Source organism: Neodiprion pinetum, chromosome 1 (assembly GCF_021155775.2).
Source record: "Neodiprion pinetum isolate iyNeoPine1 chromosome 1, iyNeoPine1.2, whole genome shotgun sequence".
In the NCBI taxonomy this organism is placed as follows: Eukaryota; Metazoa; Arthropoda; class Insecta; order Hymenoptera; family Diprionidae; genus Neodiprion; species Neodiprion pinetum.
The window spans coordinates 38,002,764-38,024,978 of NC_060232.1; the positions used below are offsets into that span (position 1 = coordinate 38,002,764).

Consider the following 22,215-nt stretch of genomic DNA (forward strand, 5'->3'; position numbering starts at 1 on the left):
AGTATTTATTTATTTTTTCATCGTAGTGTTGGGAAACAGATCGTAAAAGGCAATTACCAGAGATACAATATTGTAAAAGATCCACACATATACTTATGTGTAACATTCCCACAGCTAAGAAACTAGACCTAAGACCACATCTGGCCTAAAAAAATACACACGGATCGCGAAAGCAAAAATCACAAAAAGGAAACACCAACAGTAACGATCATTAACTGTACCGAGACTCTTCAGTCTGGAAAAGATGCAGATAAAGTTCACGCTTAAACGCGGCAAGAGTCGTAACAGACATAAGTTCGCCCGGAAAACAATTTCAATGTTGAACGCCAGTGATGGCCAAGGAATCACCGGGCTTGCCTTGCTTTTGCTGCAAGTCTTCAGCCAGACACATCTCGTCTTGAAATCAGAATCACATCGATATAATTATTGCGCAGTATACACCGCGTGCGTAAAATATTTATTGACCGCGGAAACTGGGAAGGCCGAATGAAATTCAGCGGGGTATATTGCACAACATGTAATTGCACGTCGTATTTCTACTTGGAATTTCTCTAAACCACAATTTGTATTCGTCGATCTGCTCGTATATCCATTCTCTTAATATGCAGTGGTCATGTAGTGAAAATGCTCTTTTCAAACCTCAAATAACAGTATATTTACCACAGGCCTTGCTTTATTCAGCTGGCTTGTATTACAGCCGCCATGAACATTTCTAGAAAAGCCCATATTAGGGAAACATTCACTTGTGTTCAACTTGCGGTGTGCTGTATCACAAAAGTTATCCATAAAATATTTGTGCTGCGCAGAATGTGGTCCCGCATAATTGTCCGGACCCTGAAAATCACAAAATGGTTTCAAATTCATTCTCACTTCAAATCGATGGATAAGAATATCTGGAAAGCCTAGAACGTTAAAAAATTCAATGACTAAGTATAATTGATGAAAGGAAAACTTTCTTACCAGAACGATCACAGTTTGGCTGTATTTTTCTGCTTCTTATCGTTCAGAGAATTCAATCCAATTTTTATCAAATTGATTACAGATATCTACCATCAGCAGAAGTGATTTCGAGTGGCTCAAGGCTGAGATCAAACGTACAGTTCAGTCAAAGAGCTGTAAAGGCAGAAATACGATGTAACGAAAGTTTGAAAGTACAACTGAAGTCAGTCGAGTTGAATTTTTGTTGAAATAATAATTTATTAACAAAGAAAAAAACTTTTTAAAACCATAAATTTCAGACACAATATCACAATTATTCACGATCTTTAATTTACCTCATCGTCGAATCATTTCTATAACCCACTGATCGTGAGAAAAATCGCGTAGTTTGGACGAATTTTTCATTTCAACGATGATTTAATACACAGACATGTAACGATAAATATCATTTCAGGTAAACGAAACTGGATGAACTTTCCTCACAGCTCTTTGGCTGGACTGTACTTTTGGTACATTCGTACAAATCGTCGAAGTATAAAAAAAGGCACGTACCCAGAAACGTGATAAGGAAGATTGATAAAAATGTGACCGTATATTATATAGGGCAAATATAGATTCCCTTAGGGCTGTCTTGTTCTACAGGCAAGGCCTGCGACTCGTGTGCTCAAATCTCGTTAATAATTCAGGCCTCCGAAGTATTCCGAGAACGATTGACAGCGCTCGAGTTGCGAGATACGTGGCTGCGGTTCTCCGTTGCAATTATCATTCGCCGCGGATTGCATAAATTAAGTCGACGCATTGCATAACCGACATCACATCAAAGGTAAGTACCGGTTGTGCCGCCTGCTTGTAGCGACAGCAATAACCGCAGTATATGCGGCGTTGAATAAATTCTGCCGTGCGTTGTAGATGTAAATTTTGAATAGTAAATGATAAATTTTCAACCGTATAATAACAATGAACAATTGTGCTTTGTCCGCGCGCTTTTGAGCCCGCGAGGATGTGAGATTATAGTCGAGGCTCAATGGCTTGCTCGCATCGTATCGCAAGGCTTCGCTGGTTGACTTTCCTCGGATTCTAAACTGGGTCGACGACGGTACAGATAAGCAAACGCGTCCAGTTGTTGTTTCAAACCGCATTTTATACCGGACAGTTTTGTCGCCCTTGCGTATCTTGCCAGTTCCTCAAGTGTGTATCGTCGATGTGTGAGTGATGACTGAAAAATGAGGCGGCGTTGAAGTTCCGAATTTGAAAAGTTCCGAAAACGCATAATTTCGTATTTTTTATCGAGAAACTTGAAGTAGAGAAATCAAACCTTGAAGAAACGACGAATTTCAATGGAGCAAATTCAAGTTCGATAGAGCAAAGTTCCGAAAAATAAAGTTATCATGGCGTGAAATTCCGAAAGTTAAAATTACTCAAACAGCTTAGTTTACTCAACGAGTGGGTGTGAAAATTTAGAAAAACCAAAAACCAGAATAACCAAGATTCCGAACGAAAATCCAAAACAAAGAAAGATCAAAGTGGTGAAATTTCATCAAGCCAGAAATTCACAGAACTGAAAATCTTCGATCATTCCGAGTCTTAATGTTTCAGATTTTTGAATTTCGGAACTTTGACTTGTCGGAGTTGTGTCCTTTCGGTATTTTGTTCCTTCGAAAGAAAACTTCGGAATTTGGCGCTTTGGGAACGTTTCAAACTAGGAATTTCAACCTCACCCCCGAAAAACGTACGATTTTTGTAGCTGCAAAGAGAAAATCTAACAGTTCTTACACAATTCTCCGTAATTATGATCACTGGCACGTTATTATTATTATTATTATTTTTTTCATCTGTAACAATTAAAATAATTTGATTTTGGTGCAGCAATAAATTGATGCTACGGTTTCGATTAGCTGAAAAAACGCCGTAAACTAAACAAACAGATTAAGCGTTGCAATAAGCAAAAAATTTTGCACCTACAATTACAATCAAAAGATTTTCTTTACCGCTGGACGGCGCAAGGACGTTTTTTGGATCGCAAAGGCGTTGAAACAATCCAACGCTTGTGTAGTTTGTAAGAATTCATACTTGATGCATCCACGATCAAGATCTTTATACATACCACGCAGTTGCATATTCGTAACCTTGACAATTGCTGCGGTGAACGAGAACAATAATGAATACGAATTATATTATTCTCACTATTGCGCGAGTTTCTTTACACGTACATATATGCATTTGGTTTTTTCCGTCTGCAAAATCAACAACGGCAGGAAATACTAGATAATTTGATCAAAATCGTGAGGAAGCAGGTCTCCGATTTTTAAACGAAAAACAAACTCTGAGAAAGATTTTCATTCAAGATCTCGCTGCTTAATTACAACAAAAATTATGCCTTGAGTTTCATGGATGAGAAGATTTCAGTATGCATTAATCTTTTCTTGACTGGTATTCAAATCAGGCAAACGTATGTGCGTGTGTCTGTGTGTGTGTATATATATATATATATATATATGCAACATAGACACCTACGTGTATGCGTACATGTGTACAAGTTCCAGGAATAGATGAGAAAAAATGAGAAATACAAACGCTCAAGATTGAAGATCGTGAAAAGGTGATTAATACACTGCATGTCTGTATAATTAAGAAGACTCGAAAGAATATCGCATGACAATATAAATTCAGCATTGCATTCAGGATTTTCAGGGAAACGTATTGTGTCCGCATATACGGCAGGTGATTCCGTCTACATTAATACCTGTACATGATATGGTAAGTAGTGTAGGTTCATAGTTTTTTGTCCATTAAACTGTTTCTTTTCTTTTTTCTTCTTTTTTGTTTTTTCGCGTGTGTTTTTTCCTCATACACGTATCTTCCCCGCAATCACTCAAGTTGAGGAACAATTAAGCAGGTACAGCGATTCGCAATTAAACCCTGAGTATAACGAGTTAATCTCCAATTAAGAACGTTGTGTGTAAGATGCCTACGTCGCTGGTATGCCCAGTGTGTTAGCTGGCGGTAACAGAAAACATTAAAATGTCTGCGGTCACGGTGAAATACGTACACCGCTTATATACGTATATGTTTAACACGTAGGCATGTATAAATACGTGGTTAAAAGTCAAGGATTTTTACTTCAGATTTACAGTCTACGTCTACGGCTTCGTATATAAGGTTTACAATAATTTTATGTCTTTAATTATGTTCGAGCAGCTCGCGTCGACAGCTGTCAAGAATGAACTCAATTGTATATTGTATTATTATATATTACATAGGTATGCCTACCTGTAATGTATATCATTTACGTTTAACGGCTGTTCCACTTTCGAATACACATTCGGTCGTTTAATTATGCACGGACCGAGGCTCGGCTCGTCGACTGATTGCAGTCGTTAAATGCTGTTTAAAGCTTATAATTATACAATTTCCTCGAAACTGTTTTGTTTTTTTTTCCCCCAACTTTGAAAATTAGAAAAAGAGAAAAGAGAAGTGTAGAATGACGCAGCGCAAACTTCCGCAGACAAGAAATGTATGACAAATTCTAGCTTCGTCCGTTACCGCAACGATTGTTTGTGTCTGTTTCATTCTCGTTTGTTTTTTTTTCCTTTTTTTTTTTTTTTTTACCTTAGAACCGCGTCTCAAGGACCGGTTAAATTTAATTTCGAAAAATTATAGGTATCGATTACTATCGAAGGTTTTCCGTCGTACCGAAACACAATTTATCTCACGCTTCTGCAATTTTTTTCACCACGTATCGAGTAGTTATTCATTTATAATCGACAGGCATGAATATTTTATTATAATTTCTGCATTGATTAAAGGAACGTCTGTAGATATACTAGTTGAAAATATATACGTATTTATGTATACGAATATTATACAGTAAACTATAATTTCCAAGCACTCGTGTATACGTATATTTATATGATATAATTAGCAATTCAATTTGCAGATGTTAACAACGCGGCATGTTGCTTATTTTAACACCTTCGTTGAAAATTCACATAATTTCTTTTTCTACTCCTTTCATTTCTTCTTATTTCCCACTTCCGAATCAACGCGGTTTCGCCCACGCGTACGTTTATTATAATATGTATAAATACGTAAATATGCATATTCGGTTTGCACAGTGTCTTTGTAGTAATCATACTAATTCGCACGTGACCTTCGCGGTTTTACACATTTCAAATTATACATATATCTTACATAGACGCGGACTAACGAACTCGCTTCATTACGTTCGAGTATGCACGTATTATATACATGTAGATATACGTATACGTGTACGTACTTTGTACCTAAGTAGCAAAGTACGCAAAGAGCATAAATTATACAGCTAATATAATATACGAGAGTTTTCAAGATTTGCTTTGAATTCGGCTGAAGAAAAGACGGTACTGAAGACGAAGAAGAAGAGATAGAAAAAAAAGAAGAAAGAAAAGAAAAGAAACGGCGATGCGTTTACGTAAGTATATTTAACGCACGTAACAGATGATCGTTAAAAAAAAAAAAAAAAAACCACATGCCAAGACCTTGAAAAATGCGTTAAACCATCTCCACGCAATCGTTACACAAATGCACGTGTATCTATAATGTATGTATACATGTAAAATTGCACATAGGCGTATACTTTTATTTATAATCCATTCACGCTACACATCCTAATTGTCCCTGTGATGTTTATTTCGCTATATGATAATGAGAGGTAATAAATTTCAACACCCGCATACAATGGTTTTGTTCCTACGATGAAATAAAATTTCATCCACTGGAGGCCTGCAAAATGGGAAGGAACCTTTTACCGGAAATTCAATTTGCTCCAAAGGAGCCTGGGGCGAGGAAGAGAAGGAAGGACGAAAAGGGCGAGAAGATACTGTACTGCGGAGGGGATCGCAACCGAACCGAGGGGGAGATTCCCTGCGAAAAATTCAATCTCGAATCGCAATTCTTCGCCGTTTAAAATTCACACGGTGTTAACGGCGAATTCGAGACACGCGATGTGCGGACCAGAGCTGGCTCAACTTCTTTGGCTAATCGTAACCAGCAGACATCAAGGCGCGGGTGCAAAACCCTAAACGGCTGTAGCGCCGACGATTGTGCAGCGCGGAATACAAAATCGATGTTTGATTGGTTACGGCCCTGCCTGTATCAACGCATAGATCTATGATTTGCGATTCATTACCTCACACACAGATCGACGATCCCATCAATCGTTTATTGTCGAAAATAACGCGCAAGCGACGCGTGGAATAATTAATATATTCTTATTTGAGGCGAACAATGATCGAGGGGGAGAAACGAGAAGCGATAAATTTTAAAAACGCGCATGATCGAGCGCTCCGTTTTTGCTTCGCGACGACGTCCCCGGTTTCATAGATCTCTGTAAGAAACCTGACCTAACCAATTTCGACGGGTATAATACTAAACGACCTTGGGTTGATATCACGATATTAACCTTTTTTCAACATTGACATCAACGTATCATGTTTCAAATTTAACCTTGCAGTTTTCGGAGGACGTATGAGTAACCCGATCCGCTGCATGAGATCGTTACTAAAAAAGAGATCGATCGGAAGTGAAGACAAAAAAAAAAAAAGATTACCGTGCTGGTCCCGAAATATGTATGCAATTGTGCATGACTCGTATCTTCGATCAGTGACACGGTTTAATTAGTGATTTGCATGATAATAGGAGAAATAAATTGAAGGTATTACGACGCTGTAATTCTTCAAGTCTTTGCCTTAGAGAGATTCGCAAAAAATTGCAGAGCATTGATCAATGTTTTAGCTAGCTAGGTGACATTTATTTATTTCGCGATGCATAATCGACTAGAGTGGTTACCTTCCGAGCTAATATGTATAAGTGTATAACCACTAGATGTGTAGAAAAAAGTTTTGGCACCTAGAAATATTTGGAACGAAGACACTGCGCTAGGCGCCAGCGCCTCTCGGAACTGATTCGAACGCTTGCCAAAAAGTTTGCCGATTCTTCGAACCGATGTGCTTCGCCGGACGAATTGGACTTATTACGAGGCACCCGAATTAAACTCTTGTGTTATACTTCCTGAGTCACGATCTAATTCATCGATAAGTACGGGTGAATAGATTTCGAGTCCGTTTTTCACGCGTCAATTTTTTTGGCAACTCGTAAAGAAATCGCGAGCTCGAACTACGAGGCTGAATTACAGTTTTAGTATTGCGACGCGATTGAGCAAGGTAAGTTGAAAAGAAAAGTAATATCTTGTGATTGATTTCACGTAAGAAATATGAAAACAGAAAGCTCGTATTCCAGTGTTTAAACCTTCGTTACACGAATCATTGTGAAATGTCAATTATATGCGGACGTCTCGCTACAGTTTCTGATTGATATCCGTTGGAATTTCCCAGACCTATGTCTAATCGCTTCTTGACAAAATATGTGTACGTAATTCTTGTATAAAGGTGTATATTGACTGTTAATTACTGAAAATTCGAAAAGCCATTTTCATTCTGTTTGCGTATTTTCAGTGAAGTAAAATTAAACAACTATCTCGATATCTATTCTATACTTTTAGCGACATGTATAATATACCTACACTTCTACTGTAAATTATGCGCATAGAAAACACACAGCTATAATCTCATCTCAGTATGTCATCAGCTGATGCATATACGGAAAAACGTATGAACACTTTTATATCTCGTGGCAAAAAATCTGCGTGCACACCCACACGGATAGTAAATCCAGTTTCCCGTGGGAGCGATCACGGTTTACGTTACCGAGCCACGAAGGAATAAAAATTGAAAACAAAGTTAAAAAAGAAAAGATTCCTGCAGCAGCCGCGGACTTTTGTGCACCGGGCGAAACCCACGCTGCCCTGACGGCTTTCACGGAACGGAATATGGCCGCGGTCACCGTTTACGGAGGAGCGTGAGACGCGTGTGTGCAGAATAAGGATTGTGCAGGTCGGGTCGGGCTGGGTTGCTTCATCCTTTCGGCGCCTCAGCTCCGCGTCTACGCCCCGGAAACGACGACGCTGTTGTTAGAACCAGCAGCGCAAGGGCAGCAGCGTCGGTGGAATAGAAAGAGGACGAAGAGGAAGAGGAAGAGAAGTTGGAAGGGGAGAAAGAGGAGGAGAGAGAAGAGAGGGAGAGGGAGAGGGAGAAGAGAAGGAAGAAGAAGAAGAAGAAGAAGAAGAAGAATTAGAACAAGACGACGAAGAAGAATAAGACGATGAAGAAGAAAAATAAGAAGAAGAAGAAGAAGAAGTCTAAAAAGAAGAGGAGCGTGGGATGGCCCCCGATATCCGCGCCATGAGTCTCATTTTCATCTCACGACTTCCACTCCATTAACCACAGGTTCTACGTCACGGCTATGACGTTAGGAATTCCCGGTGCCGGGGGGCCGACGGGCCGCAACGAGCTACGTGGACCCGGATAGAAGAGGACGGAGCGACTGGGTAACACGTAACGTGCGTGTCGCGTCGCGTAGGTGCAAAGCCCGAAACGTGCACGCAGAATGCCTTCGGCAAACAAGTCTCTTTGCACACACGTACACTTGGGGACAATGAATCTGAGACGGCTAATTTTTCACACTGGACAGTTACGTTGGCAATATAGGGAAATTTACAGCGCCACAGTCGGCCGAGCGCGAAACTAACTCAATCTCAATAAACGTAACGTAACCCATGACCGTTGAATCTAACCTTAAAAAACCGCGGGATAATGAATTATTGGATTGACACGTATTCTAAGGTTAGAATCGACGGTCATGGGTTGTGTTACGTTTATTGAGATTGAGTTTGTTTCGCGCTCGGCCGACTGTGGCGCTGTAGGTTTTTCTGTGGTGCCAACGTAACTGTCTGGTGTAAAAAAAATTAGCCGTCTCAGATTCATTGTCTCCAAGTATACATCCCGGAGAGCTAATAACGCGGGTGGAAACGATGCGCGGTTTGCCCGTCTGCGTTTTGACTTGCGCGTATAATCGAACGCTCCCACCACCGATCCCGAAGTGACTAAGCAGAGCGGAATGTCGCCGATCTGAACCTTGGGCCCTCCGTCCCGGTTTCAGAACACCCGGGGAACGATTCTTTGAATTGAGAGGGTCTCTCCACCGCACGCCATCTTCAATGGGGGAATGAAACAATGAATGAAACGCGAATGAAGAGGGCATGGTGAATGGATGGATTCAGGAAGCGCTTGTTCACATAAATTCTTACTAGGGCAAGTCGAATGCGGTTGATATACGGAAAGTTATTGGAATGGGGATTTCGGAGAACTAAGGAACGTATAGGATCTTGAGGCCGTTACACTTGACGTAGTGTTTCCTGACTGAAAATTACCCAAGTATTCGACAAAATGAAAAGAATATCGAAAATATTCTCACCCGGAATTAAAACGAAGTAGAGCATAAGTCAGTTGGTCATGATAAGAATTCACGAAAACCTTCCATTGTGCAGATGAAGCATAACATATTTTAACCCCAAGTTGCCAAAACGAAATAAATTTAATATCCTACCGAGAATCGTTCTACGATACTTACTTCCGTTTTCCCATTGGAGCTGACCTAAAGACGAATTCATTGATTATATTTGAAAATGTGTTTATAGAGATATGAATATGTGTTAAAAGGAAAAATAAAGGCGACAAATGAAAAGCGAGAATGAGAGGCACGTGTGCAAAAATTAAGTACGAACTTGTACTTTTACTACTCCGATGCAGCATCCGTATGCTTGCGCAGCGATTGATCGTGCAGATGCATCTTGAATATTGAAAGAGATGGAGCAGACCAGCTGCCATCTGAGGGAGCAAGGGTGTGGGTGCATGGCGTGTGGAACGTACCTATATACGAGTCTGATCGCACGTCGAGACACTACGAGGGGATTTATCGATTGCAGCTGACCTTGATAGCTGCCCCTTAAAGCATAGTTGCCTTGAAGAGAAACGATCCCTTTGCCGCTTGTACATTCGGAGAGCTTTTTTCCGTCACCTTGAATCCACAAATTCTGAATCCAGTTTGGCACCATGGATCATTAATCGAGCAGCATCGATTAATGGGGCTGATCCAAAAGTTATTCTACTACTGCAAGAAAGCCCTTCCAGTATTGCATTATTTAATTTTCATAATGTGTAACGTTGCTGCAATTGTCTAGCAATGCGATACATTGCGGCAACATTCCGATTGCAATTAACCTCGGAAGAGTTGCAATTGCAATGATATATCCTTCACGTACAGCACTTCGTGCGATTTATTCCATTTCTCGAAACTTTTTGATGTCGGTGTAAGACGGTGATTGTGATGTAATTCATTCGGAATCAACATCGATGGTTGTACGCGTCCTTGCAAGGGGTAAAAAGTAGAAAGTGAAGAACCTTTCGGCAACGTAACTTTTACAGATTTAAGTCAGCGGTATCGTGTAGTTTCGATTCAATGGAACGAAACACGCTTTTTCTACACACATGTAACACGTTTACCGTGTGGCAAAAGTGCGAATGGCAGATTACACCTCTAATCACAACAAACGCGGAAGTTGGCTATTCATTGACGCGCCTTGGCGGTGAAAAGTCCTCGGTGATTGCCTCCTCGATACTTTGCTTGCGAGTGTTTTAGTTGTTCGTAGTGGCCGTTACATTCTAAAACCAGTTTACGTCGTTATCCATCCTGAAGTAGCAGGCATGGCTTGCGCCCAGCTACGTCACGTTTCGTTGGTTTCTATCCGACCACGACGAACTTTCTAAATTTTGCAGTCAACGTCACGATCGGATTACGCACACAGTCATCCACGCACGTACAGTGCGTTAGTAATGTCGGCGCCTCGTGGAAGCTTAACCGGTACCGACGAGCTTCGTTCTTTCTCACAATCAGTACGACGAACACGAGTCTACGAGACTTTGAACTCTGAGCGAGAAAATTCTACGCGATACGTACTTGGATGCGGTTACGACTTGAGGTTGATAAATTAATATATCATACTTCGTGCATTTCTGGGTATCGCACAAGTTGTTGGTCATGTTTTTTCTCTACTACTCTCGCCAAAGTACAACATAAAAAACAAAGTAAAATTAACGATCCCAGAAAACTAATACAGACGTCGTTCCGTCAGAATTATTGATGCAATAGCTGCACAGTAATCGATCATCGTCACAACCGTATGCAAGGAAATTGAATTAAATAGATGGTCTCTATGTCAGAAGTCTGGAAAATACGGAGACTGGTTGACGCAGTCACACCTCCACAACCTAATGGCTGGTAACCTTTGGAAACAGGTTTCTTCCAGATGTTAACGAATTTTTTGAACGCGAGACAAACGCAGAAGATTTAAATCTATAAATTCATAAGTAGTACCTAATCCAAGTATGCGAAAATCGCGTAGGCGGGTACACCTACTTCAAACACCACAAGGCTGGCCCAGCTCAGCCTGACAATTGTTTGTCCAGGTAGGCAGGTATCCAAAACAGTTTGTTAATCAATCTTCAATTTACAGGATGGTGCTAAATAAGTGTGTTCCTGCTGTGAATTAGTCAAGTGGCGGTTCTATGAATCGAGTTTTGAGGTTCCAAACCCACATTCACACAAAATAGATGCTATACACACGTATCTACATTAGGATGATCAATCTGTTATCGATGTTCCTTTAACGCGAAGGTCACCAAGCCGAGGACGCGACGAGGGCATGCAGATTTCCGGGTTAGCTACTCGAAGACCAACACAAGTATTAAAACTGTATGAAAACCACAATAAAGAACCAACAAATGTAGCCGAGAAACTACGGTCCTAAATCCGAAACCCTACTCCTTGCAAATTCATGGTTGATCAATAACAATGAGATCCACTCGATTAGGAAGACACCGTTAATGTCAGGACGCCAATTAGTATTGAAAGGATTCGATTTGACAGCTACATAACGTATACGTCTGCATGTTTAGCACAATGAACATGCAGCATAATGAACTTTCTGTTACTGGAAGAAGCGTTTACTTATGAAATTAGACGTAGATAGCAACCGATATTACTATGGGGCTACATCTTTAGAAGCCAATTAGCAGTGCAGTACTCGGCTTAACAAGTTACCATCGACTTAACAATCTATTTACAATCCATAGGTACTCTCAAGCAAATACTGTATCAAATTAAGTCGCCGTGTAAAATTTTCCGGTTGAATTTAATGGCAGTAGGCAAACTTTCAGAAGTGGTAAAACTATCGGACTGATACATGTTGCCGTTGGAACAAGACCAGCGATAAAACAGAAGGGAGAGCAACTTGGTATGAAAAATAGTGAGATAAAAAATTCTGACCTGCGCCCAGCGTGGTACTTGATCAGCTTCCAAGCAAGACCATCCATCCCACTCGCTTTCTGGTCTCTCCTCTCTCTTTCTCTCTCTCTCTCTTCTTCGATCTGGCTACAGGGTCACGCGTCGATACATACACACGTAATAATATCCGCGGGCAGCACGCGATAGTCGGAGGAATGAGTCAAGAGGACAGCGAAGGGAGTGACGTCGTCATTAAATCGTTACCGCGTAAAGGGGACTCGAAGAGAGTGGATAACTGGTTGGTTGACCGTACATCTGGCAAGTGACGTAAACGTACCAACCAAGTAAGAGATGACGCGCTTGTCGGGTTCTGTTTACTCCAGTGACGTTACATGTTATACTTATATGTATACATGCACAGCCTCACCGATCTCAATTTATTTATTACTCAACGGATGACTCGCTCGGTGACACAAATTGTCACGAGACTTGAAACGTGCGGAAATTTTTACCATTCACGTAATATATAAACTAGGGAATCTCCAAGCGGGATGATTTCGATTCTGATTCTAGATCGTTTCGCAAATTTTCGATCTGGTTGCTGGGAGAACCCTCTATGGTTTCAATTTCAACCATTGGAACCTGATGCTGAACCGTGCGATAGCCGCATTCAAAAAATAATCAAAACTTAATCATAAAATAAATTTTTTAACTATCACAGGATTCTTATTTTTTAATCCTGACAGCATTTCCTTCGGGGCATTCATCTCTAATTATGTTTTATTCGGGTAAAAATTTATGGAATTTTGGAATATACGATCTATCCTGCAGACTTTTTTGGTAACATAATTCCCTTTTACATTGCCGAGATTCTAGAATGTTCTTTCAACCGCGCTTTTCCTTTCCGCGCTTAATATGCGGCATAAGCATATGAGTCACAGCTCGTTGCTACGAAGTGTGGATTGCGAAGCATAATCGATAGTAGTGGACGGGTAAATAACGATTGAGGCTTTTTGGAATCCACTATGTTCACCTGAAACGTTGAATATTACATTCAGACGGCTTGAATATCGATGCTGCAGGCGGTAACTTGACCAATTGGATACGTAATAACGAAACCCAGGTTACACAATTCCGTCAAAACGATCAGCCGGGAATGAGGCGATAAATTGCGGTACTTTTTCCCACGACAATATAAAATCGTCAAAATTACGGTGACTGTACAGTTTGGAAATTGGCTTGATTGCATCAATTTCCTCGTAATCGATGAAATTCGAGTCCGCCCCGAGCGATTCCATTACGCACTGCAGGTTCCTTACATTTCCTCGCGAATAGTTCTACAAACCAGTCGCTACTTCAGAAAAACGAATGCCAAACTTCACGTGAATGCCCAAAGCGCGTTTCTTGGACCTCGTCCTCCTGGAGGCGAGCATTTTTGGTGTAAATCAAGGCTACACTGGAAAGTACATCGGTTCACGCTCGGCCTGGACACTGGGCATCCTTAATCTTTGCTGCAGCCTTACGTTATCGTATTTAGTGATAACTGGGAAGAATTCCACCGACCTGTGTGCCAATGTAGTAAACTGCGCAGTGAATCTGATTTTCTTTGACGCGGCTGTATTAGTAACGCTGTTCATTCAACTTCGCTGCCTGTTTAGAAGAAGTAAAATGGAATCCGTATATCGAGAAGTAAGCTGAACTTCAAGTTCCCATGGTGTTTCATTCCTACTAACCACACAACATATAATCAGAAATGGTCTCAATCGTGGCCTCAGAATCACATTCATTAACCGGCCAACGTTCCATGACTCGAATTGGCCACGTTTCGATGTATCACTGAGGCGAAATATTGCCGATAGATCTTAATAAATTTCTTACTTATCGCTAGCTGGCTCGTTTGGATCAATCTTCCACTTGGGGTGGTGATATATGTGGAACCGTTGGACGGATATTGCTGCACGTAGTGGCTGCCACCCTCCATCAAAGTGCATCCTCGTATCGGAGTGACTGGGAGGTGCGTAATTGGCATTAGAAATAAGTTTATACAATCCATAAATTGCCTCATGTTTCAGGGCTTTCGTGGTCTAATGATAGCATTTTATTGGCTGAACTTCGTTCCGACAGCAGCCATGGAATTTCTCGGTCAAGCGATGTTGCTCTTTCGGCACGAGTTGAAGGAGCTTCGCCACATACTCCGTGGATACACAGCAAGAAGAAGAAGCTGCGGTGAGGGCGAAAAGATCGAACTGCCATTATTTTATCTGTTTGATCATTACGTTTGGCAATTATGTGCGTTCCTAATTCAGGGGTCGCTGAATTGAGGAGGTTAAACCGTCGCCACGCATCTCTGTTCGCCATTTCTCATAGGGTGGCCGAATTCACGGGCCTCGACAGTATGATAATGATCGAAACCGAAACCCTTCTTATCCTAGCAAACTTGTTTCTCAAGGTAAATTCTACCAGTCTAAATTCGACCGATTGGCGCAAGGAGTTTTACGACGTTGTGCTGAACATATACAGGTATCACGTTCCTGATCGTAATCTACGTGTTCCATTGTAAACAATTCTGTGTCGTATAGTTAGTTTATTTATTCAGTACAACTTATCCGAAGTACTCATAATTACCGTGTCGGAAAAGAGGAAGCGAAAACAGATAAGCTTTGTAAATAGCTTGTAAATCTGAGGTTTTGACCGAGCGAAAGAAACAGGGAAATTACAAAGTGTTGATGAGGAATTAACTAGCGAGAATCGTAGTGGATATGGTCTTACGATGACAATGAGTCAGCCTTATCGATTACACAGTTTGTCGTAAGATTCTTTCACTCCAGAATTGAAATCCTGAAATTCTCGCAAGGCTATACTTTCCATACTCTTCCGCCTTTGACTCGCACAATTCACCAAAATTGGCTCTACGTACACAGTTTCAATTCAAAATGAGTTGCAATTAGTTGATCCTTGCAAATCCCTCATTTCCTCTTCCAGAGTGGAAAGAATCACGCAGTATTGCGTTAAAGGATACAAAATTCAGGTGGAAGCTGATCGATTTGTTGCGGCGATAGACGAAATCGATCCACTGGATTTTGAGAAAGACGAATCTTTCACGGAGGTAACAATTCAGTTCCGATTTTGATGTTTACGATTATCAAGGTATTCTAACACTTTACCAACTTTCGAACCTCTAGTTCCAGATTTTTCGGAGACAGGTCAGGCTCAGGATGCTACGTTTCGACTGCCATCGTTTCCTGAAGTTAGACGCGAATCTGATTATTCGGGTAACTTATTCAAGTTTCAACATGTATATTCTTCTTCCACGATCGGTAGCACGCATTTATCCCGTATGCATTTCTGACCGATTTTCAAATGCAGAAACTGAAGTACGTCATCGCAGTGGTTTTGATACTCGTTCAACTCACGAATCCCGTTGAAAATCGAGTATCATCGGAAACAGCCAACGCAACCGAGGCGGTCAATCTCACTCTTAAAGTCCTCGATCACATTTAGGTAACGTATCGTGTCCGTGATAAAATTTTGATCACCCTTTCTTCTCGCCTCTACAAATTACTGGATGATGATAGCCGTCGAAAGTGTAAAGTTGAATGAATTTTTTTACAACTCTGGTGTTTCATTAAAGAAAAAGAAAAATTGATGTATATCGCGAGGAAGCGAGCTACCGGTGACTCACTCGCTGTATTTATATGTCACCGAACCTCGTGAATCACTTGCTCCAACAACCCAGTAACAGACCTGCAACGAATAAACTAATAGCTTCAGTAGCCTTAGGAAATCCAAAAATCCTAGTCTGAACTTTACATAATACTTTACTTATGATTTGCGTTTTCGTATCCATCCAACAATAAGTGTCAGAAAGCTGCGTTTTAATATAGGTTTAAATCTTAAAAATAAATTCGCAAAAGATTTTATGTTATAGAAAAATTGTAAATATAAATCGTCTTTCTTTCATTAAAATTGTTTATCTAACTTTTCTTTATTCATTTTTAAATATTCTCTTCTTCTTCATTCATTTTCAAATAGTCTCTTACTTTAATTTATATTTGTTTCTTTGAAGCTTTGTTCTTTTAACGTCTCGAATTGTTTTGTTAACAATTATTCACTCATATTTTATTACCGACAGAGCAGATCAATCGATGTTACCCACGAAAAAGAAAATAAAAGACACATATTAGGAAAAGCAATTTTAGACGTGGTGCTCTGACGATGGTTTCGCAGTGAATGAGCTCGTTTCTGAGAAGAAAAGTTTACACTTACGAAGGCAATTTCAACCAACTACTTGTTTTGGTTTAAGGCGGGGATATTCAAATCGTTAACCTCGTTGATTTGATACCGGTAGCATTTGAATTTCTGTTATAACTACGATGAAAAGAAGGTTTTCCTGTCAAGAAATTTAAGATGCTAAAAATTTAAGATGCTTGGAGCACTATACCCGGCGGCAAAATTGTTGGTATATGAATATGTTTACCGCGAGGTTGAAATTTCCGTAAAAAAAATCGAAGCGTATCGAAAAATGATTCGATTACAAAGAGATGACGGTTGCGAAGAAGCTAAATAATTACACATGCGGCGACAATAACAATAATAATATCCCCGTGACGTATAATGGATGCGAGTGATTCATCGAGCAAATATCGCGTGGAGCCGGAACTAAAAGTGATCGTTGGATACGGAGAGTGGCGATGGAGGAATTGTAAATCCTTAAACTCGTGAATGAACTTTCTCAGAATTCCTAGTAAGACTTTGCAATTACCTGACTCGCCTTGTTCACCTGTATGAATGAAACAACCGCAGACAGACTCTTCCCCGAAGATCTCGAGGGACCGGAAATTACCAGTTTCAAGTTCTGCGGATGCTTTACCAAATATAATATCACTTGATACATACATGTGTATATACGTAGCTACGCGACACATACATGCAAAATTTACTATCGCACGTGACAAGCCCGCTAAAATTTATGTACAGCGAAGCGTGCCTTTTGTAATATAGTACAGCTAGTGTATAACTTCTGTATAATTTTCACCATGTACTTGTCCGCGTGTGACTCACGAACATTATACACGTAGAATTATATAATACATGTTGTTGCGGCTAATCGCGATGCAGATTAATTTTTTTCCCGCATATTCTTCTTCTTGCTCGTTTTGTTTTTTATGTTGTTTTCTTTTTTACCGATTGAACTTTAAGCTGGTCGTTCCATGGACGGCGACAATATTTATTAAAAGAAGGAGACAAGTGCTGTAAATCGGGTCTCCTATTCAGGAGGTTTGAAAATTCAGCTGCGGCACAACTCGAAGGAGTAAATTACTGAATTTATCGTATTATACCTATTATATCGTACTCCGATAGGTGTGGCATAACTTGTAAAAGAAGTATCGAGACTGCGTACCGTTAGTCCATTTAAATGATAATCGGATCTGATTTATGCACATACTATCACGTGACTTGTAACTAAACTGTTGGTATTAATCACTGGCTATCGATGATGTCGACAATGGATTATACGTTCGTCTGCCATAAAATACCCGCATTCAATACCTCGAGCACATACAATTTCATGTATACTATATAATCCTTCGTTCCCAACTTTTCCCGTCCATTGAATTCAAGCTAAATTTTACAACCCTCAAAAGTAATAAAATAACATATTCTCGATGAGTCATCGTAAATGAGTTTCGGAAAGTCTGAACCATTTACAGAAGGTCATAAACACGCATGTGTGTGTGTGTGAAAGGGGAGGAATTAAATAGACGCTACCATCGTCAATTAGGAACACATTGTCATTGATGGAATCTAGGTATATAGGTAAATGCATAAACAAAGAGCTGTCAAAGCTTGATTAAATTCGAACAGATTCCCCGCCTTTTCGAGGAGAATGAGTCAAGCTGAGCTTCGGGGCCCAGGAGGTTTCCTCGATCTGATAAAGCCAATCTCCGTTTCCTCATCCTCTCCCCCACCCTTGGTTCTCGGGTGAGAGAAAAACGAGCCTAGAGGGCAAGGTGCGAGGGATGCGGAGGATTCGGCGGATCAACAGGTGGGTGGAAAAGAGGGTTGCTTCACGCTCCCGTGGCGTCCGATGAGTCACGACGTGCACGGAGTTCCACCAAGAATGTTTATCGCTGGCCGGCTTGTACCTGGATGACTCATTCTATCGTCGGTAAGAACAGTTACGGGTGTAAGTCTAGCCCTCGAGGCGCGAAGGGAATCGAGTATACAGCGAGTCGAACATGCCTGTGCCTGCTGCTTCACACCTGATTGCGAGTATGCGTTATTATAACTACACTGAGAAAAATGTCATTTGTTATGGTAACTTTAAAAATTCGGTAAAACAGGTATTGATAAAAAAAAAACTGTTTGAATATTGTTGGAATTACGAAAAACGAGGTACGCCTAACCATTTTACGCTATCGTCGATCCTTTTTTGGCAATTGCAACGCAAAATCAGTTTCTGAGGTTTACTCGACTTTTTTTAGTTAAACAAGGCCTTAACGTCAATTTATCGTTGCACAAGCGTTAAATTTTCGCAACAGTTGCAAGAAAATATAGCAACAGCGATCGTAATGAGAAAGAATAGTAACGGATACCAGACTTTCCGGTAACGGCTAGAAAACTAATTTTCATTTTCTACCGAGAACTATATTTTTCGACTGTGGTAAAAAATGAAAAATAGTTAAGGACTCTGTGGTAACCGGAACTAAAAATTTCTCTCAATGTACAGATGCTAAGTATTAGTTACGAGCAGGAAGCTGAAAGTTCAACGTTAAAACCGATTAAGACGTTGATACACGATCAGGATATGCGAGCTCGATTATTAAGTAGGATGAAATCCTTGGGCTTATTGTTAGAAATCAAAGAATGACGACGTTGGCCGGATCGAAATGCCGTTCGCTATAGGAAATCATGAATTTTACGGTTGGGAATAAAAATTTACAATTCTAAGGAATTCGAATGAATTAAATATTCTTGGAAATAATTACAGGAGGCATTTGGCATGGCTGAAATCATTGGCTATCATTGGCCAATCATTAGTAATAGAATCTACGGATAGCGCTAAAGTAATCGGTACAATCGTTAAATCGTTTGTTTGTTATAAGCGATTTTCATTAATTTTGAATGTTTTCCTAACGGTTTAGGTTATTTACAATTACTTGATTCCAGTGGCTTATTATGACCTGTGATTCTAATACAGTACGGAAATCGATGGAAATCGTATAACTTGGTTTACTGGGAATCGTCAATGAATCAATGGAAATAACATCATAGGGTGGAGAGTTGATCAGAAAATATTAAAAATCAATATTAACGAATCGCAATTATTCTATTAATTTCGAAGCGAACGACTGACTCCTCGTTTTATTCCATTTCCTAAGCACGCTGATCGTGACGCAGATTTCTCGTTGCGTGCATGCTATATTATGCCGTACTGATACATTTCGCCAATGATGTTATTGGGCAACAACGTCGAATTCTCCAACAACAACATCGTATTTTCTGATACGACTTTATATACACTCGCATTCTGTTCTTGGATAAGAGACTTAATCAAACTGGCAAGAACAAGGAGGATGATAATATTAATCGAATTTTCAATTGCGTTCTTCTGTTTATTCACCGTCTATGTATGTATATTATACCTATGTAGTGTAATATTGCTTTTTTCTGGAAACTCGAGCGGTGACGTGGTTCACGTGGACAAAGGGTCAAGGTCAAAAGATCGAACTTTGCGATAAATCGCGTAGTTATACATATGGTATATGTATGTACAATATGATTTCCCGCCATTAAAGGTGTTTATCTGGTAAATTATATACTCGTTTATCTGTCAATTTATTCTTCATAGGTAAATTTTCAGTTGTTATTTTCAGTTTCTCATCGTTTCGAACTCACGAAATGAACAGAAGGTGCTTCTTTCGATTTTTAATAATGTCTGTACACGCATGACACGAAGGAAAAATATATATATATTTATTTTTTAAACGTAGGTTGAAGATATATAATTATTTGTTTGGTATATTCTTGTCGGAAATCTTGCGTTTATTCGGAGTTGACCTTGAGTATCTACGTAGGTTATACAAATTTTTTTCTTCTTCCACCATGTATTTATCCCGCACGGCACTTAAGCGTATAGAAAACAGCTTACTCTCGCCTGATAAAAGGCATTGCAGATCTTTTGATCAGCGCCTTTTCAAAGCCTCGTCTCTTATTGAGTACCGCACAGCAGCATAAATTTTCAAGGATCGATATACACGCGCGCGGACACGTATACATGCATAACAGTAAGACGTAAACAGGTATGCATCGATTTCCGGTTCTGAAAGAAATAGCTGCTGGATATTTACTTGATTCTTTCACTCAATTATAGATAGCGGCATTAGAGATTCTCGGAATCTGTTTTTTCGTACACGCTGCAGTTTAATCGTATTTTAACTACACCGTGACGTGAGTTGGAAACTACCTGTCGCGCAAACTAGGGACGTTACGATACGACACATTCGAATACCGTGCGATCAGGTGGGTTAGTCACTCCAGGAGATTCGAAAGGCTTTCCAGGAAACTCTTCGCTGCAGTAATTCGCCACCGCCGCTACCAATAAGTTTTATACCCTCGGCTGCACAGCGACGCCGAAATCCGATTAGATCTCGTTTTCCGGAATCGGTTACCAGAAATCAGCGATTCGAGGAAAATCCTTGAGCGCTCACGGAGAATGCTTCTGAATCGGTATCGATCGATCGATTTTAGTTCTCTCAGCCGGTAATGTCGCGGAAAAATAGACGCACTCAACAAACATTCGCAGAGGATTAATATCTTGTTCTATCGATGCACGAAAGTTTCTCATTAATTTCACGACACGTGCAGAATTACTTTTGTAACAAAGCTCAAGTTAAACATTAAACTTTCAAACTCTGTACTCGGATTCTGTATCGAACTTTTACCGACCGAATTCGAGAAACCGGGAAACTACTTGGGTAGAACGAGATTAGATTAGGGAACCTGTCGAATAACGTTATTGGCGTTGATTTAGCACGAGAAAAGGCTCCAGAATTAAATTGCATCGTTTGTTTCAGGGGTTTTTCAATTGAGGACAACTTTCAGGTATTGGTACATAATAAACTGAGAATGAATGAAAGTTTTCAAGATAATTGAAACATCGATGTACCGATACACAGAGATTTTTGCCCACACTCGCGGACATAAATTTTGTTTTCATGTCATGCAATGGTTACATACGAACTACATATAATAACAGCTGCTGAATCCAAATCGATGGATCGTTCCGATGACCAATACAATTTTAATTCTCAACCCGTTCGTAAACATATACACATAAAATCTTAAACGTTGCCAGCATTGCGATTAGATTTATGGACAGCCTGCTGTACACCTATCTACATTTTATACTCGTGTATATATTTATACACCGATCGGCTGCAAGCGATAGTCCGCAATTCATATCTCATTTGGGCCAAATCCGGGTTGAACGGATTTAAACGTTCACCTTTCTACGGACACTTTGCGAAAGAATTGTGTATAATATTGTAGAGATCGGTTACTTGTGTAAGTTTTGGAAATCTCCAAAGGTCGATCTAGTAGCTACAATCGCGATACATGCCACCGTACACACGTTTTATACACTATATGTCATACATTCGAAGAGCATTCACCCTACACGGTTGTCTTTATGTAAGCATCGCGAACCTCTTAATTGAAAAATTGAACGCCGATACAGTTCGGCAGAGTTCAAAAGTAAGCCGAAGACACGAGTTGTTATCTATAAATGATCTGATAACAGTAATAATCATTAACTATTATCGTAAAAACAGTGGTCAGAGACCGCATGGCAAGTATTTCCTTCTCTCTCATTCTCTCATTCTCTCTCTCTCTCTCTCTCGAAAAAAAAGTAATGGATCAAAGTCCGAATCGAAACAGGTGATAAAATTTGGCAAAATGTAATCAATTTTCGTCATTGGTGAGATAAAGTGATAGTGAAAGATTATCGTTCGAGTTGCGAGGCACATAAGCCAATTACTAAGATTTCTGTAGCAAACA

The 22,215-nt window shown here is 40.1% G+C and overlaps 2 long non-coding RNA genes across 3 annotated transcripts in view; one reads left to right on the forward strand and one right to left on the reverse strand.

The window, feature by feature from the left end:
- The window catches only part of LOC124211179 (uncharacterized), a 26,009-nt gene continuing 3,794 nt past the window's right edge, over positions 1-22,215 (reverse strand). Inside the window, exons 1-3 of one of the 2 annotated variants that reach the window (XR_006881421.2) lie at positions 1,492-2,504; positions 961-1,113; positions 1-834 (exon numbers count right to left, since the gene is read on the reverse strand). This is a non-coding gene — a long non-coding RNA (uncharacterized lncRNA). Of the gene's footprint in view, positions 835-960; positions 1,114-1,491; positions 2,505-22,215 lie in introns of those variants that run through there. The other variant, XR_011177719.1, reaches the window with a different exon arrangement.
- LOC138191428 (uncharacterized) lies at positions 15,046-15,606 on the forward strand. Its single transcript, XR_011177730.1, has 3 exons — positions 15,046-15,262; positions 15,339-15,428; positions 15,523-15,606. It is a non-coding gene; the product is annotated as an uncharacterized lncRNA (long non-coding RNA).